This window comes from Bufo gargarizans, chromosome 3 (genome assembly GCF_014858855.1).
Source record: "Bufo gargarizans isolate SCDJY-AF-19 chromosome 3, ASM1485885v1, whole genome shotgun sequence".
Lineage (NCBI taxonomy): Eukaryota > Metazoa > Chordata > Amphibia > Anura > Bufonidae > Bufo > Bufo gargarizans.
The window spans coordinates 494573960-494591768 of NC_058082.1; the positions used below are offsets into that span (position 1 = coordinate 494573960).

General features: G+C 44.4%; 1 protein-coding gene across 2 annotated transcripts in view; it reads right to left on the reverse strand.

Annotated features, from left to right (window-relative positions):
• SGSM2 (small G protein signaling modulator 2) overlaps positions 1 to 17809 on the reverse strand; it is a 393993-nt gene that overhangs the window by 222905 nt on the left and 153279 nt on the right. The window lies entirely within an intron of this gene.

The following is a 17809-nucleotide window of genomic DNA, read 5'->3' on the forward strand; positions in this document are numbered from 1 at the left end:
CGGCACCTAAAGGGGTTAATTGTACTATCATATTCCCCTGTAAGAGATCAGGGCTGCCAGGCAGCAGGGGGCAGACCCCCCCCTCCCCAGTTTGAATATCGTTGGTGGCACAGTGTGCGCCCACCATCGCCCCCCCTCCCTCCCTCTATTGTATTAAATCGTTGGTGGCACAGTGTGCCCCCACCATCGCCCCCCCTCCCTCCCTCTATTGTAATAAATCGTTGGTGGCACAGTGTGCCAACCACCATCGGCCCCCCCTTCCTCCCTCTATAGCTCTATAGCAGTAACAACATTGGTGGCAGTGTGCGGCCTCCCATTCCCCCCCCTCCCCCCCATCATTGGTGGCAGCGGAGTTCCGATCGGAGTCCCAGTTTAATCGCTGGGGCTCCGATCGGTAACCATGGCAACCAGGAAGCTACTGCAGCCCTGGTTGCCATGGTTACTTAGCAATAGTACAACAGTAGAAGATTCATACTTACCTGCTTGCTGCTGCGATGTCTGTGAACGGCCGGGAGCTCCTCCTACTGGTAAGTGACAGTTCTTTAGCAATGCGCCGCACAGACCTTTCACTTACCAGTAGGAGGAGCTCCCGGCCGTTCACAGACATCACAGCAGCAAGCAGGTAAGTATGAATCTTCTACTGTTGTACTATTGCTAAGTAACCATGGCAACCAGGACTGCAGTAGCGTCCTGGTTGCCATGGTTACCGATCGGAGCCCCAGCGATTAAACTGGGACTCCGATCGGAACTCCGCTGCCACCAATGATGGGGGTGGGGGGGGGAATGGGAGGCCGCACACTGCCACCAATGTTGTTACTGCTATAGAGGGAGGGGGGGGGGGCGATGGTGGTTGGCACACTGTGCCACCAACGATTTAATACAATAGAGGGAGGGGGGCGATGGTGGGCGCACACTGTGCCACCAACGATTTCTAACATTAGAGGGAGGAAGGGGGGGCCCGATGGGGGGCGCACACTGTGCCACCAACGATATTCAAACTGGGGAGGGGGGGGGTCTGCCCCCTGCTGCCTGGCAGCCCTGATCTCTTACAGGGGAATATGATAGTACAATTAACCCCTTTAGGTGCCGCACCTGAAGGGGTTAATTGTGCTATCATATCCCCCTGTAAGAGATTGGGTGCTGCCAGGCAGCAGGGGGCAGTCTTGTACAAAGTTTGTAGTGTATTCTAACCTGAAGCGTCCCCATCACCATGGGAACGCCTCTGTGTTAGAATATACTGTCGGATGTGAGGTTCACGAAGTAGCTCATATCCGACAGTATATTCTAACATAGAGGCGTTCCCATGGTGATGGGGACGCTTCAAGTTAAAATATACCATCGGATTGGAGAAAACTCCAATCCGATGGTATAAAAGAACTCCAGACTTTACATTGAAAGTCAATGGGGACGGATCCGTTTGAAATGGCACCATATTGTGTCAACGTCAAACGGATCCGTCCTCATTGACTTGCATTGTAATTCAGGACGGATCCGTTTGGCTCCGCACGGCCAGGCGGACACCAAAACGACTTTTTTTTCATGTCCGTGGATCCTCCAAAAATCAAGGAAGACCCACGGACGAAAAAACGGTCACGGATCACGGACCCACGGACCCCGTTTTTGCGGACCGTGAAAAAAAACTGTCGTGTGCAGGAGGCCTTAGTATGAAACCATATATTCATCTTGAGGATGATGATACAGTTGAATTTAGGAGGGCCCCTGTGGCTGCTCCCCGGGTACATAAGTGCCTGGTGCTCCTATGTTAATTACTGCTGAGAGTATGGCCTCATGCACACGACCGTTGTGTGCATCCGTGGCCGTTGTGCCGTTTTCCGTTTTTTTTCGCGGACCCATTGACTTTCAATGGGTCCGTGGAAAAATCGGAAAATGCACCGTTTTGCAGCCGAGGCCGTGATCCGTGTATCCTGTCCGTCCAAAAAATATGACCTGTCCTATTTTTTTGACGGACAACGGTTCACGGACCCATTCAAGTCAATGGGTCCGTGAAAGAACACGGATGCACACAAGATTGGCATCCGTGTCCGTGATCTGTGGCCGTAGGTTGCTTTCATACAGACGGATCCGAAGATCCGTCTGCATAAAAGCTTTTTCTGATCTAAGTTTTCACTTCGTGAAAACTCATTTCCGACAGTATATTCTAACACAGAAGCGTTCCCATGGTGATGGGGACGCTTCTAGTTAGAATACACTGCAAACTTTGTACAAGACTGCCCCCTGCTGCCTGGCAGCACCCGATCTCTTACAGGGGGATATGATAGCACAATTAACCCCTTCAGGTGCGGCACCTAAAGGGGTTAATTGTACTATCATATTCCCCTGTAAGAGATCAGGGCTGCCAGGCAGCAGGGGGCAGACCCCCCCCCCTCCCTAGTTTGAATATCGTTGGTGGCACAGTGTGCGCCCACCATCGCCCCCCCCCCTCCCTCTCTCTATTGTATTAAATCGTTGGTGGCACAGTGTGCCCCCACCATCGCCCCCCCTCCCTCCCTCTATTGTATTAAATCGTTGGTGGCACAGTGTGCCAACCACCATCGCCCCCCCCCCTCTCCCTCTATAGCAGTAACATTGGTGGCAGTGTGCGGTCTCCCATTCCCCCTTCCCCCCCCCCATCATTGGTGGCAGCGGAGTTCCGATCGGAGTCCCAGTTTAATCGCTGGGGCTCCGATCGGTAACCATGGCAACCAGGAAGCTACTGCAGCCCTGGTTGCCATGGTTACTTAGCAATAGTACAACAGTAGAAGATTCATACTTACCTGCTTGCTGCTGCGATGTCTGTGAACGGCCGGGAGCTCCTCCTACTGGTAAGTGACAGTTCTTTAGCAATGCGCCGCACAGACCTTTCACTTACCAGTAGGAGGAGCTCCCGGCCGGACACAGACATCGCAGCAGCAAGCAGGTAAGTATGAATCTTCTACAATTGTACTATTGCTAAGTAACCATGGCAACCAGGGCTGCAGTAGCGTCCTGGTTGCCATGGTTACCGATCGGAGCCCCAGCGATTAAACTGGGACTCCGATCGGAACTCCGCTGCCACCAATGATGGGGGGGGGGGGAATGGGAGACCGCACACTGCCACCAATGTTACTGCTATAGAGGGAGGGGGGGCGATGGTGGTTGGCACACTGTGCCACCAACGATTTAATACAATAGAGGGAGGGGGGGCGATGGTGGTTGGCACACTGTGCCACCAACGATTTATTACAATAGAGGGAGGGAGGGGGGGGGGCGATGGTTGGCGCACACTGTGCCACCAACGATATTCAAACTGGGGAGGGGGGGGCTGCCCCCTGCTGCCTGATCTCTTACAGGGGAATATGATAGTACAATTAACCCCTTTAGGTGCCGCACCTGAAGGGGTTAATTGTGCTATCATATCCCCCTGTAAGAGATCGGGTGCTGCCAGGCAGCAGGGGGCAGTCTTGTACAAAGTTTGTAGTGTATTCTAACCTGAAGCGTCCCCATCACCATGGGAACGCCTCTGTGTTAGAATATACTGTCGGATCTGAGGTTCACGAAGTAGCTCATATCCGACAGTATATTCTAACATAGAGGCGTTCCCATGGTGATGGGGACGCTTCAAGTTAAAATATACCATCGGATTGGAGAAAACTCCAATCCGATGGTATAAAAGAACTCCAGACTTTACATTGAAAGTCAATGGGGACGGATCCGTTTGAAATGGCACCATATTGTGTCAACATCAAACGGATCCGTCCCCATTGACTTGCATTGTAATTCAGGACGGATCCGTTTGGCTCCGCACGGCCAGGCGGACACCAAAACGACTTTTTTTTCATGTCCGTGGATCCTCCAAAAATCAAGGAAGATCCACGGACGAAAAAACGGTCACGGATCACGGACCCACGGACCCCGTTTTTGCGGACCGTGAAAAAAAACTGTCGTGTGCAGGAGGCCTTAGTATGAAACCATATATTCATCTTGAGGATGATGATACAGTTGAATTTAGGAGGGCCCCTGTGGCTGCTCCCCTGGGTACATAAGTGCCTGGTGCTCCTATGTTAATTACTGCTGAGAGTATCCAATCTTTATGTACCTGGCTGGCGGTCATAAGAAGGACTTGGGCAGGCCCCTGGGCATCGGCCCACCCGGAAATTTCCCTGTAGGGTGTATGGCCAATCCGCCCCTGTAAGTACTGCACAGCCGTGCAAATCATAGCGGGATCTTAATAACTGATTAGGACTGAGCTGCTTTCTCACGGTAAATGTGCAGCCTTTAACAATGAACACCGAATAAATAATTTGGTTCTAATGAGTTAACAGCGCGGTCACAATCGTGGCATCGCCGCGCCGTGCGGCTGTACACTAATCATTATTTCACAAAATACAAATAGCCTATTCATATCCCCATCATCCTGATACTGAGACTAGGGGACATTCAAATTAACACAATATGCGACCTTCACTTTTAACCTTGAGACGTACAGCTGCTTGCTGTGAAAGCTATTATCACTGTTTTAATTGGAAACAAGTAAAGTATTGTGAGATTTTCTGCGTCATTTAGTTGTTATTGGATACAGTACAGAACATGACTGCAGAGCCACAAGGTTACTTCTCGCGGTACAACTACCCACCAACAAATACATCGGAAGTTGTGAAGAGCGAAGCTGGCTCCTCTCACGGTTAGTTCAGCTCAATAACTGAATTTCATTAAAATCCCTATGTCTGTACATACAGTAAAATGTAGTGGCTCTGATGAGGCTGTTTAAAGATGGCCGCCATTATCGGCCATCTTTAACATGCATATGTTGTTACTGTGAGTGGCGGCACATGCATAAATGTATTTCACAACAAATACCAACCTGAATTCGTGTTAGCTCAATAATCATCCGCAATCCGGGTTCGGATTAATCATGAAATACATTTGTGCATGCGCCGCTACTCATAGCCTTGCCATAATGGCGGCCCTCTTAAAGGCAACTTTCACATATGCGTTTATGCTGTCCGGTTTTGAAATCCGTAAGGGGATCTTAAAACCCCAGCAAAATGCATCCGTTCAGAACGGATCAGGTTGTATTAGGATACTTTCACACCACCGTTTTTCCTGGATCCGTCATGGATCATCAAAAACGCTTCCGTCATGATAATACAACCGCCTGCATCCGTTATGAACAGATATTTTGTGTCAGAAAAAAACGGATCCGTCACCATTGACTTACATTGTGAGTCATGACGGATCTGTCTTGCTCCGCATCCCAGGACGCACTCAAAAACGCTGTTTGCAGTGCATTTGTGTGTGTGATGGGAACGCAATAAAACGGAACGGAATGCATTCTGGTGCACTCCGTTCCCTTCAGTTCAGTTTTGTCACCATTGACACTGAATGGGGCTGAAGCGTTTTCCCCCCGCTATTGAGACCCTATGATGGATCTTAATAGTGGAAAGGGAAAGTGCAGATGTGAAAGTAGTCTTATATTAAAAATGAAGAAACCGGCACTCAAACTTTTGTAAGTCAATGAGTGCCCGATTAGTTTTTTTGTGTCTGCAAAAAACGGATCCGGTACCATTGACGTATATGGTTTTTGATGCCTGATCCGGCTTGTTCAGTTTCCCATGCCGGGCACAAAACTGCTGCTTGCAGAGGTTTTGTGTCCGGTCACAGAACGCAACAAACCGGAACGGAATGTATTCTGATGCACTCTGTTCCGGTTTGTTCAGTTTTGTCCCCATTGACAATAAATGGGGACAAAACTGAAGCATTTTTCTCCTGTTTTGATAGCTTGTGTCGGATCTCAAGACCCCGAAAGGAAAATGCAGATGTGTAAGTAGCCTAAACAGCCTCATAGGAGCCAATACATTTTACTGCGTGTACGGACATAGGGATTTTAACGAAATTCAGTGACTGAGTTGAACGAATCTGGTTTGTCCAAAGCAGGAGGAATCAATCAGAAGTTAAACAGGACTGTGTGAACTGAGACAAAGTGGATGTTTGCGCTCTTCAGGCCTCATGTCCATGACCATAAATAGGATCCTGAATGTGGTGGCAATGAAGCTCAATCGGGCCGTGCAGTTTAGCACTGTTAGGGTACATTCATGCTCAGCTGATTTTCAGTTGCAGACATTTCAGAAATAATTCTTTGTTTCTATGAGACATATGCTGTGTATTAAACCATGTTTTTTCTCTAGAACACCTTTTTTTGTTGTTTCTAAGGCCAAATCTGGTCCACGATCCGATATCTCGCCCAGAACGTTTGGTATATTACCCAACTACAGACCAATAGGACATTTTTTTTAATGTTTGCGTTGGTCTAAAAAGTGGTGCACATTTGCACAATTTTGCACAACTTGGGTTTCTACATGGTTTCCAACTTTCAGAAAAATGGGGTGGGGCTTAGCGGGAAGGTGAGGGCTTCACAGGAAAGGAGTGTGACTTAAGATGTGACTTTTTTCAGCAAAAATTGTGCCACAATTCTGGCGTAAAAATCTGCCAAGCACTAGTCAGTCAGTGAAAAGTGTCTATCCCTGCACCAGATTTATCTTCCAGCCTGAGCCCCTGTGATAAATCTGGTGCCGGTCTAGGCACCCGGTATAAGCTTACGCCATCTACAGGATTCTGGCCCAATATTCCTGCATTTAACCGGCATTATGGTGATGAATATACTCCTCAGCTTCTATTCTATCTTCAAGCTGAGAGATTCTTAAGAAGAACATTATAGAAGATGAATAGAAGAAGAAAATTGCATCAATAGATAGAAAATTGGATATTTTCATTCCCCTTTCTTTCACAGCATGTCCCTACACCCGAAGACATTGTCCAATCAGTGCTGACAGTGTCAGGGTATAATGCATCCTATCAACAAGGAGAACGGTAACACACAATATACAATATATGCATCCATTTCCAGGAGGAACAACTGAGGAACACCACAATACAGAGTTTTATGAAAAGTGTTCCATCATTCGTACTACATGTGAAATACAAGACATGGCAGGAGAGCTGACAGGGCCTAATTAGGCAAACTTGTCACCTGGAGATGTGGGTGTGAGGTTCACTGGAGTCAATAAGACTGCAACGTTATATAGCCAAGAAGGAAAGAGCTCAGACGAGTATTGTAAGTCCCTTTATTCTTACAATTGGTGTGGTTTCTACAATGCTATGACATGTCAGAAGATAAAAAAAACACGCACAAATGGGGAGTCTTATTAAGACCAGTGTTGTGTACTCAGATTTTATAGTAATTTGTCTGGCGTGAGATGCAGCACAGTTGTTAAAGGGATTATCCGGGAATTAATAAAATTACTAAAAACACTTAAATATTATTTTAATATAAATATATTCCCAAATACATTTCATTAGTTATATATACATTTATATTAGTTATATATTTATAGCTCATTTGGAAACAATCATCAAGGAAATAAAATGGCCACGTCCTATTAATACGCACAAAACCTGTCCTAGTCACACAGCAGGAAGAGTTACTTCAGAACACTGAGCTAAAGTGCTGCCTCATCCTCCTCTCTGCTCTGCTTGTCAGAGATTATGATCCTGAATACAGATGATAAGATCTTCAGATGAATCTCTGTAGGAATGGAGTTCATGAGGAGACGTAAAGTACAGAGAGGAGGTGGGGATGTGGTAATGAGCAGCAGCACTTCTAGTCTCCATTACCACAGCCCCACATTACCGGTACTGTCCGTTCTCTCTGGACTTCATGTCTCCTCATGAAATCCATTCCTACAGAGTCTCAGCTAAAGGCCTTTTCAGCGGTATTCAGGATCATAATCCCTGACAAGCAGAGAGGAGGATGAGGCTCTCTAGCTCCGTGTTGTAAAGTAACTTGTCCTCCTGTGTGATTAGGACAGATTTTATGTGTACTAATAGGACGGCAGCAATTTTATTTTTCCCAATGATTGCTCCCCAGACAAAATAAGCCATTATAACTAATAAAAGGTATTTGGGAATATATTATTTAGAAAGTATTTTCAGTCACTTTATTTGATTAATTCCTGAGGAACCCCTCCTCCGTGGCAGGGATCCGGCAGTCACTGATAGCTGGACCCCTGCTGTATGCTCCGGCATCAGTGAAAACACCGGTGCCGGCGCATTAACCCTTTATGTGCCACAGTCAGCGCTGACTGTAATAACCTGCTCTATAAAAATATCACATGACCTAACCCCTCAGGTGAACACCGTCCAAAAAATAAAATAAAAAGGTGTCAAAAAGCCATTTTTTGTCACCTTACATCACAAAAAGTGTAATAGCAAGTGATCAAAAAGTGATATGCACCCAAAAATAATGCCAATCAAGCCGTGATCTCATTCTGCAAAAATCATACCCTACCTAAGACAATCGCCCAAAAAATAAAAAAAAACTATGGCTCTCAGACTATGTAGACACTAAAACATGATTTTTTTTGTTTAAAAAAATATATTGTTGTGTAAAACTTAAATAAATAAAAAAAAAGTATACATGTTTGCATGTTATGTATTGCCACATCCGTAATGACCTGCTCTATAAAAATACCACATGACCTAATCCCTCAGGTGAACACCGTAATTTTTTTTTAATTAACAGTGCGTCAAAAAAGGCATTTTTTGTAACCTTACATCACAAAATGTAATACCAAGCGATCAAAAAGTCATATGCACCCTAAAATAGTACCAATCAAACCGTCATCTCATACCGCCAAAAAATGGGATCCTACCTAAGACTATTGCCCAAAAAATAAAAAACTATGGCTCTCAGAATATGCAGACACTAAAACATGATTTTTTTTCAAAAATGCTTTCTTATGTAAAACTGAAACAAACAATCTAAAAAAGTATACATATTTGGTATTGTCGCGTCCGTAACAACCTGCTCTATAAAAATGATCTAACCTGTCAGATGAACATTGTAAATAACAAAAAATAAAAACGCTGCCAAAACAGCTATTTTTTGTTACCTTGCCTCACAAAAAGTGTAATACAGAGCAACCAAAAATCATATGTACCCTAAAAGAGTACCACCAAAACTGCCACCTTATCCCAAAGTTTCCAAAATGGGGTCACTTTTTTGGAGTTTCTACTCTAGGGATGCATCAGGGGGGTTTCAAATAGGACATGATGTAAAAAAAAAACAGTCCAGCAAAATCTGCCTTCCAAAAACCATATGGCGTTCCTTTCCTTCTGCGCCCTGCCGTGTGCCCGTACAGCAGATTACAACCACATATGGGGTGTTTCTGTAAACTACAGAATCAGGGCAATAAATATAGAGTTTTGTTTGGCTGTTAATCCTTGCTTTGTTACTGTAAAAAATGGATTAAACTGGAAAATCTGCCAAAAAAGTGAAATTCTTAAATGTCATCTCCATTTTCCATTAATTCTTCTGGAACACCTAAAGGGTAAACAAAGTTTGTAAAATCAGTTTTGAATACTTTCAGTGGTGTAGTTTCTAAAATGGGGTTATTTTTGAGTGTTTTTTATCATGTAAGCCTCACAAAGTGACTTCAGACCTGAACTGGTCCTTAAAAAGTGGGTTTTGGAAATTTTCTGAAAAAATTCAAGATTTGCTTCTAAACTTCTAAGCCTTCTAACGTCCCCAAAAAATAAAATGGCATTAACATAATGATCCAAACATAAAGTAAACATATGGGGAATGTAAAGTAATTACTATTTTAGGAGTTTTTACTATCTATGATAAAAGTAGAGAAATTGAAATTTTCAAATTTGCTAATTTCTCCCAATTTTTTGTAAATTTGGTATTTTTTTATAAATAAAAATGAAATTTTTTGACTCAATTTTACCACTGTCATGAAGTACAATATGTGACGAGAAAACAATCTCAGAATGGCCTGGATAAGTAAAAGTGTTTTAAAGTTATTACCACATAAAGTGGCACATGTCAGATTTGCAAAAAAATGGCCTGGGCAGAAAGGTGAAAAATGACACTGAAAGGGTTAAGAGGCACCCACCTGTTGGGCGGCCACACATTATACAAGTGCTGAAATTTCTAGTGTAACGTGCACCAGTATTTCTGGTGAGTCATGCTACAGATCAAGTCCACTGCCCGCCTCTTCTCACCCATGTCCTGTACAGTTTTTGGAATGTGGTGAGGATGTTGGAAAATGCTAAAAATTAGTAAAATTTTGTAGAATTTTGCAACTTTTCCTCACCAGAGAACTGCATAGAACTATAATGAATCTCCCCCAAGGTAGTCTTTCCCTTTATACTGCTGCATAGTAGAGAATGTGCCCGGTTCTGTATAAATACTACTGGTCAGTGGCGGATTATAATTGGGGCGTTTGGGTCGGTAGCCCCGGGCCCGGCATCGCTGGGGGGCCCAACGACCCAAACGCCCACAAACTACGGCGGGGCACGGGAGCACATAGTTCCCTGCCCCGCCGGCGATCACCGCCATAGACTTCAGGCCTAGCAGGCCTGAAGCCTATGCGGTAGTAAAATCCTGGTGCAGGCGGGCGTGATGACGTCATCACGCAGTGCCTGTGCCCGGACGCAGCACACTGACGTGTGTGCGCACGCCTGCACCATCTACGAGTGAGCGCCGGCTGGGACACAGGTAAGTATTAGCTTTTATTTTTTTATTTTTGTGTGTGCCAACTGCCGACTTTGGGGGACATTACTGAAGGAACAGGGGGGGGCAAACTACTACGTGAGGGCAAATTACTAGTATGGGGGAAATTAATACTGTGTGGGTAGTGTGGGAGACAATTAATACTGTAGGGGCAAATTACTACCATGGGGGGAATTAATACTGTGAGGGCAGTGTGGAGAAATTAATACTGTGGGGGCAGTGTGGGGGGCTATTTACTTAGTGGATGGCAGTGTGGGGGCAAATTATCTAATGGGGGGCAGTGTGGGGGGTTATTACTTGATGGGGCAGTGTGGGGGCAAATTACTTAATGATGGGGCAGTGTGGGGGCAAATCACTTAATAGATGGCAGTGTCGGGGCAAATCACTTAATGGATAGCAGTGTGGGAGCAAATAACTTAATGGATTGCAGTGTGGGGGGCAAATTACTTAATGGATGTCAGTGTGGGGGCAAATTACTTAATGGATGGCAGTGTCAGGTAAAATGATCTAATGGGGGGCAGTGTGTGGTGTTATTACTTGATGGGGGCAGTGTGGGCAGCAAATTACTTTGTGGGTGAAATTACTACATGGGAGGCAGTGTGGGGGAAATTACTGTATGGAGCAGTGTGGGGGAACTTACTATATGGGGGAAATGACTATATGGGGCAGTGTGGGGGAAATTACTATATGGGGCGGTGTGGGGGAAATGACTATATGGGGCAGTGAGGGGGAAATGACTATATGGGGCAGTGTGGGGGAAATGACTATATGGGGCAGTGTGGGGGAAATTACTATATTGGGCAGTGTGGGGGAAATGACTATATTGGGCAGTGTGGGGGAAATTATTATATTGGGCAGTGTGGGGGAAATTATTATATGGGGCAGTGTGGGGGAAATTATTATATGGAGCAGTGTGGGGGAAATTAATATATGGGGCAGTGTGGGGGAAATTACTATTTGGGGCAGTGTGGGGGAAATTACTATTTGGGGCAGTGTGGAAGAAATTACTGTATGGAGCAGTGTGGGGGAAATTACTATTTGAGGGCAGTGTGGGGGAAATTACTATTTGGGGGCAGTGTGGGGGAAATTACTTTATGGGGGCAGTGTGGGGGAAATTAATTTATGGGGGCGGTGTGGGGGAAATTACTTTATGGGGGCGGTGTGGGGGAAATTACTTTATGGGGGCGGTGTGGAGGAAATTACTATATGGGGCAGTGTGGAGGAAATTACTATATGGGAGGCAGTGTGGAAGAAACTACTATATGGGGGCAGTGTGGGGGAAATTACTATTTGGGGGCAGTGGGGGGGAAATTACTATTTGGGGGCAGTGGGGGGGAAATTACTATTTGGGGCAGTGTGGGGGCCTTTCTATTAGGGGACATTATTTTTGGGGACACTATACAGGTATTATTACCTGGAACACAATATAGGGTGTTATTATTACTGGGGGCACTCTAGGGGACATTATAATTGCTGTAGACACTTTAGGGACCTTTGGGGTAATTTATCAAACTGGTGTAAAGTATAACTGGGTTAGTTACCCATAGCAACCAATCAGATTCCAGCTTTCATTTTTCACAGCTCCTTTGGAAAATTAAAGGTGGAATCTGATTGGTTGCTGTGGGCACCTAAGCCAGTTGTAATTTACACCAGTTTGATAAATGACCCCAATTATGAGAACTCTAACGTGTCTGTGTAACAAACTCTGTAGAGACGAGATGCGGCTGAAAGAATTTGTCATGGCGGTCTTGGTCAAACGGAGGAGAAGATGAAAGAGAGGATCTACATGACAGGAGATGTCACTGGATGTAACAGGTATGTGGTGCAGTATTCTCCTATATGTAGAGCTGGCTCACTACTGTGACCTGCGTCTCATCTTCTTCTCCAAGTCTTTTTTTATCATAATCGTATGTGTTTTAAATTTGCCAACTAAAATTTGTATTTGTCACCTGCAGTCCTATGTAACAGCCTAGATAACAGTGATTACTTTCTGTGTACAGATAATGTAGTAGATGTTCCATGCAGTCCTATGTAACACCCCACATAACACAATAGTTCACTGTGTTATGTGGGTTGTTACATAGGACTGCAGGTAACATCTATGACATCTGTACACAGAGAGTTATGAGATGGTGGGGGTCTCCTGGCACCCCCACCAATCAGCTGTTTGAGGAGACCGCGATGTCCCAGTGAGCGTTGCAGCCTCTTTGCTCGTTACCAAGCACAGCGCTGTCCATTTGATAGCCCTGCGCTATGTATTAAAGCTCAGCCGCAATCACTCAGATGAGACAGAGCTGCACCTAGACCATGTGAACGATGTCATATTGCCTATGAAGAGACATTGCCGCTTACGAAGCACCGCAGCCTCTTCATATAGAAAAAAAAACTAAAACTAAAATGGAGGGGGGGGGGGGGGTGCCCGAATTGGGTAGACAGCCCCGGGCCTATCATGCACTTAATCCGCCCCTGCTACTGGTTAATCCCGACAGTCTGAACATAGCAATACACTCATCAGGCCGGCAGCTTTTATACAAGCAGACATAACAAGCAGATCACACAGCGCCACCAGGCTTTTTAATAAACATGGCTGAGAAGACAGATTCAGATCCCGTAGACCTTTAGGCACATCGTCTGCTCTTCTCTGTGACAGTCTTGCCATAATTCATTTCTTCTGAGGGAAAGGAGAAACCTGACGCCTCATGATTATGGTATTTTCGCCTAACCCATACTCCATTTTCCCTTGTTGCAGTGTATATTATTTTTTCAAAGCCTGATTTCACTTTTTCAAGCATGGCACATTTGACAAATGTGACAAATGTATTTTTCATCTGCTTCGTCAGATGAATGTATCTGAAATTCACTTTAATTGACCATTAGAGGGGTCCTCTGGGACTTTAAAGGGGTTGTCTCAATTCAGCAAATGTCATTTATCATGTAGAGAAATTTAATACAAGGCACTTTCTAATGTATTGTTATTGCCCATATTGCCCCCTATGCTGGCTTGATTTATTCATATATCCAGGGGTTACAGCATTTATGAAGCCAGCAAAGAAAGCAATATGGACAATCAATACGGGAGTAAGTGCCTCGTATTAAAATGGTTCCCTGCCTTTTTCTTACTGATGATCAATTCTTTGGATAGATCATCAGCATCTGATTGGCGGGGGTCCAACATCAGCTGTTTCAGTGATTGGCGCTGAGCTGCACCCAGGCCACGTGACATAGTCCTGACGTCACTAGCTTGTACAAAGCAGAACTCTGCAGCACTACTGCAAAAGCAGCTGCCTTCTGAAACAGCTGATCAGCGGGGCTCCCGGGTGTTGGACCCCGCCAATCAGATGTTGATGACTAATCCAAAGGATAGATCATCAGTAAGAAAAAGGTGGAGAACCCCTTTAACTTTGTCTATGTGATAAATGCCACTTGCTGAAGTGAGACAACCCCTTTAATAATGATGAATATATTCAACACTTCACCCCCCGCAATCAGCTGTTACCTTGTACCTCGGTCTCTAGAAGTCAGCTCCGGAAATATACAGCTCCATCGATTTCTCTAATGGATGGAGTCGGTAACTGTGGCAGTCATTTAGCTGACAGTTGGCGCTCTTGACCTCCCTCTTAGGGCTTGTGCACACGACCGTATTGCTTTTTCAGCGTTTTGCGGGCCGTTTTTAACGGATCAGTTTTTCTGTTTTTTGTTTCAATAGTGTTTCTGATTCCATACTGTTTTTTCGTATGGCATATACAGTAATTAGATAGAAAAAATTGGGCTGGGCATAACATTTTCAATAGATGGTTCCGCGAAAACGGAACGGATATGGAAGACATACGAAGTACATTCCGTATGTGTTACTTTTTTTGCGGACCCATTGGCTTGAATAGAGCCACGGAACGTGATTTGCAGGCAATAATAGGACATGTTCTATCTTTGAACGGAACGGAAAAACGGAAATACGGAAACTGAATGCATATGGAGTACATTCCGTTTCTGCAAAACCATTGAAATGCATGGTTCCGTATACAAACCGTATACGGAACTAAAAAAATGGCCCGTATACAGAACGCAAAAAACGTTCGTGTGAACGAGCCCTTATACTAATGCACCATCTTGGGGGCAGGCACCATTAATGGCACCTTATCTCGCTAAGAACAAAAGGATCCATCAATTTGAAATTCAATTTCCCAATCGTTATCTCCCCTAAAAGCAGATGTCAGAGTCGGGAGGTGCCTTACACATTATCAGATGGCCAACATTAGTTTAAAGCAACACTCTAGGCAAGCAGCTGCACTACTGCTGAGGAGGCAGGGATTACACATGCATCGTTTCTGGTGTTATTTCTTATTCCAGCGTAGAGATGAGCCAACCAATTAGTATGAATCGATTTTGGTCAAAAATCTGTCTTCTTGAGAAGTAAGGGGCTGCATAGATGTAAATGGCGCATGCGAAGGTAGCTGCAGCGGAACCTCTGCGCTTACGCCACTACTCAAAACAATAGCGCAGCGTATGCGTGAGGTTGACACGGCCAGGCAAGGTGTCTGGCCCTGTCAATTAAGGGGCAGAATGTTTCTTGAAAAGTGGGGTCAGCCGATCGCTGCTCAAGAAGGCTGATTTTGGAAAGAATTAGATTTGTTCTAATCAATGACCCCTAACACTAGGGCTGTTTCTTTGACCTCCACCATACGTGTAAATGGCGTCTACTCCAGACAGCAGTGTGCATAGTGGCTGCTGGGTTTCTGCCATTTCATACAGCAGACACGTGGGGATAATGTCTGTGATCCGCAATAATAGTGATTGCCGACATTTAACCCATGAGATGCCATTGTCAACTTTGAGGTGGGGGTGTCGTTCATTACTTGTAATAGCCTAGGTCCCTCTTAAGAATCTTAGCCTATTACAGCAGTAGTTTCTATGGAGGCCTGCAGGTGGCAGGGCTCCAGAGGAACATAACAAAACTCCCATAGACTGAAGTGCTCAATCATTGCAGTGTATGGGACAAGCTATCTAACAATCACTTGTTAAAGTCCCTTAAGGTGACTTAAAATGTGTACAAAAATATATATAACAAAAATCAAGAAAAATTAAAATCACCCTCCTTTCCCCATGATAAAAATAAACCTAAAATAAAGATCATTTGCTTCCCCAAACACCCAAACTATTAAAATATAAACATATTTATCCTGTATAGTGAATGTCATAATGGTCGGTTCACATCCCCCAAAAAATTTAACAAAAAGTGATTAAAAAGTCATAAAAACCTGCAAAATGGTGATAACAACAACTAAAGATTGCTCTGCAAAAAAATTAACCCTTAAACAGCTCTGTAGATGTAAATATAAAAAGGTGGGGGCTCAGAATATGGTGATGCAGAGAAAAAAAAAAACATTTCAAACTTTTTTTTTTAAGTATTAGGCTAGGCCTACACTGTGACATGTGTCACACTACAACATCACAGAAAAGTCACGCAACACTAAAATACATACAACTTGTCTGCAAATTGTTATCACATAACTATTTTAGAGGTGGGATTTAACTGTGAAAACACAGCCAAGTCACAGCCATGTCACAGGTGAGTTGTGTCATGCGCAACTTATATTGAAGTCGCGTGAGAAACAGTCACGTGTCGCACTGCAAATCCAATGATATAGCTTATATGAAATGTTGCGCGACACTGCCACTGTATAGCCTTAGCTTTAAAACACACGAAAAGCTATAAAAATGTGATCTTTGTCATACTGACCCATAAATTGAAGTTAGGTTTCAGGTCAGTTTTACCGCACAGGGAACGCCGTAAAAGGGAAACCTATAAAATGATGGCAATTACAATTCTGCCTCATTTGTTTTTTTCCAGCTTCCTACTATATAATATGCAATATAAAAAGGTACCATTAGAAAGCACAACTTGTCTCTCAAAAACAAGCCCTTATAAGGCTATGTGAACTGAAAAATAAAAACATTGCGGACCCGAGATTGCAGGAGCCAAAAAATAGCTAAATTAAAAACAGATAAATAAAATCTAACTTTGAGCTAGCATTAGGCTTCAATCACATGTTTGTTAGGGTACTTTCACACTAGCGGCAAGGAACTCCAGCAGCCTGTTCCGGTCGGTAAACAGCCTGTTGGACCTGTGCTGCCGCTAGTGCACGCATGTCCCTGGACTACCGCTCCGGCCCCATTGACTATAATAGGGGCGGGCCGGAGTTCCGGCAGCAGCATGGCAAACATGCCAAGAGGCGACCGGAATAAAACTATGACATAATACGGCATGTTTGTGTGAACAAGCCCTAAGAAAGAAACTCTCACAACTGATTTAATTACTAGCTAAAACATACAAACCGGATTCCCAAAAAGTTGGGACACTATACAAATCGTAGAACAGAAAGTGATTGGTGTGAAATGCTGGACAAAAGCAGCGGTGCCCTTAATGGGGTAGGTTCAAACTCCTTAATACTACACAAATCGTGAATAAAAACTGAATGCAATGATGTGGAGGTGTCAACTTCTAATATTTTATTCAGAATAGAACATAAACCACGGAACAAAAGTTTAAACTGAGAAAATGTACCATTTTAAGGGAAAAATATGTTGAATCAGAATTTCATGGTGTCAACAAATCCCCAAAAAGTTGGGACAAGGCCATTTTCACCACTGTGTGGCATCTCCCCTTCTTCTTACAACACTCAACAGACGTCTGGGGACCGAGGAGACCAGTTTCTCAAGTTTAGAAATAGGAATGCTCTCCCATTCTTGTCTAATACAGGCCTCTAACTGTTCAATTGTCTTGGGCCTTCTTTGCTGCACCTTCCTCTTTATGATGCGCCAAATGTTCTCTATAGGTGAAAGATCTGGACTGCAGACTGGCCATTTCAGTACCCGGATCCTTCTCCTACGCAGCCATGATGTTGTGATTGAAGCAGAATGTGGTCTGGTATTATCTTGTTGAAAAATGCAGGGTCTTCCCTGATAGAGATGACGTCTGGATGGGAGCATATGTTGTTCTAGAACCTGAATATATTTTTCTGCATTGATGGTGCCTTTCCAGACATGCAAGCTGCCCATGCCACACGCACTCATGCAACCCCATACCATCAGAGATGCAGGCTTCTGAACTGAGCGTTGATAACAACTTGGGTTGTCCTTGTCCTCTTTGGTCCGGATGACATTGCGTCCCAGATTTCCAAAAAGAACTTCGAATCGTGACTCGTCTGACCACAGAACAGTCTTCCATTTTGCCACACTCCATTTTAAATGATCCCT